The sequence below is a fragment of the Elephantulus edwardii genome, unplaced genomic scaffold, assembly GCF_000299155.1.
Source record: "Elephantulus edwardii isolate Elephantulus edwardi_28Jun2011 unplaced genomic scaffold, EleEdw1.0 scaffold00005, whole genome shotgun sequence".
In the NCBI taxonomy this organism is placed as follows: Eukaryota; Metazoa; Chordata; class Mammalia; order Macroscelidea; family Macroscelididae; genus Elephantulus; species Elephantulus edwardii.
In genome coordinates this window covers 30865828-30868207 of record NW_006399755.1, presented here as the reverse complement: position 1 = coordinate 30868207, position 2380 = coordinate 30865828, and positions in this window count along the sequence as shown.

Here is a 2380-nt window from a genome sequence, read left to right as displayed (position 1 = left end):
AGCATTCTGCAGGCATTTCTGATTCTCCACCAACCCAAATGGTGTTTAAGTTTGTGTAACTGTTACATGTGAAACACTGTTATTTACTTTCTACATTTAAACTGAAAATTCACTGAAATCAACTCATAGCTGGCCCTCCAGCAGATTTTCAGAGGCTGTAAATCATACAATAGGAGACTGCCTGTCTTTCACCAGCAGAGAGGTGAGTGGATTCTAGCCACTTGCCTTGGGACGGGCAGTGCAACTTTTTGCCTACTAGGCTATCAGTTCCCACCTCCAAGTTTGCACTTAATCCAAAAGTGTTCAGATCTTGTGGTATTAATCCATCAGCCATTCCACAGGAGAAAATTTTTCTCTCTTTTCTCTTGAAATTTACAACCTTTGAAACCCCCAGAAGGGTTAACTATATGCCAGTTCAATGACAATTAGTGGTGTAGAGAGTTCTTAATACGGCTCTTGTAGCCATAGTCTTCACAGTTCCCACGAGATGACTGGATATTGTTATTTTGGGGTGCTATGACTCATAGATGAACAGATCTGAACCCTATCTTATCCTGTGGCATCTTCATTATCTCTAATATACTTCAGTCCATCATTGCAGTCACTGTGACATTTCGTCAAGGGTCTTCTTCTCTTTTGCTGACCCTTTACCTCTCCAAGCATGATGCCTTTTTTGCAAAGACTGTGGTCCCTCATGAAAACATGCTCAAAGATGAGCAGTCATTTGTTGTACTTTCTCCAAGACATATTTGTTCTTTTGGTTGTCCTTGGGATATTTCGTACTCTTCTCCAATACCTCAGTTCAAAAGCACTGACTGGATATTGTTCCTGTTGTATACTGTTGCATTGGAACTGACTTATAGCTGACTCTCCAGGCAGTTAATCACATAGGAGATTGCCCATCTTTCTCTATGGAGCAGATGGTGGATTCGAACTGTGTTTCTTTGGAATTGCAGTTCATTGTCTTAGTAGTAGGCCATAGAGCCAGGCCCTTGGAAATATGCTTGTGGCTCATCAAGGGGTTTGGATAGCTTATGAATAATGTAAATACATTTCATGGCATCCCTTGTGAGAAGAAAGCATGCAAGTAAATATATGAGACACTAATGTTGGGCTTTACATAAGCCATCCCAGAGGCAGAACAGGAGAACTTCAATATCATCAATACAGAGCCAGAAGAAGAGCACATCATTTGGGTTTGATATTCCTGCTCTGAACCTCCATAATCCAGGAGATAGAGCTGTAACATTCAAGAGATGGTGGGAACTGAGGACAAAGAAATGGTGGAAGCACAGACAGCAGAACTGAGGAAACGATGCAAGACAGAATGATGGGCTTCCTGACTGACAAAGACAAAACACTAAGGATCTTCGTGCAGGAGTGGTGACGTGGGAACGCCTCTGGGTTCTCATGGTCCAGAGGAAACTGGTTTACCAACTCATGGAGCTAGAGCCAGGTGCCTCCAACAAAAGATTGTTGATGGAGTGAGTGGATTCTGCTGAGGCACTTAAATTGACAGAACTAAAAAAAGCTTCAAAACATTTACCTGAGCAGAGCAGAAGTCACGAGGTCACGAGGCTAAGAGTCAGGGGGATGCCTGCCTGTAGCATCACTGAGAAGAGACTTTCCTGATTGAAAAGCTGTGTCCTGAATCATTTCTGATTCTGAATTATAACCTGATCATTCCCTAACAAACCTTGTAACTGTGAGTATTGTGAGTTCTCTGTGACTATTGCAAAGGACTATCAAACCTGGTAGAGTACAGTGAGAGGATCGTTGATCTCAGAATTAGTAACAAGGATAGAGGTTGGGTAGTGGGACAGGTCTGACCTCTGCCTCATAAGAATGAGATTGAGGCTGTTGATTCTGATGGTAAGTCTCCGCCTCGTGAAGTTAAAGGAGGTCAGACGCTGCCTCCGCACTATTATTGCAGTGTGGCACACAGAATAAAGATGTCCATGCCCTAATTCCCAGAACCTTTGAATAATTACCTTTCATGGTGAAAGTGACTTTGCAGATGTGATTAAGAACTTTAAAATGAGAGGTGATCCTGGATCATGCAAGTGGGCCAGTGCATTCATTGAACCTTTATAAGAGAAAGACGGAAGCAGGACAGAGTCAGAAAAAGGTGGTGACAGAAGCAGAGTTAGGAGTGACGAAGGGCCATGGACAAGGTATGTCAGTGGCCTCTACACGTCAGAAAATGCAAAAGAATCTTTTTCCCTTTTTTTAATTCTAAATTTATTTTAATAAAAGTTTACAGAGACTTTGGATTTCCATTCATTGTTGCACTTTTCTTCCTACCCACCCCTCCCCCCAATTCACTTTTCTTTTTGAAAAGTAAAAGAAAAATTTATTTTACTGTTATTCAATCCTTCCC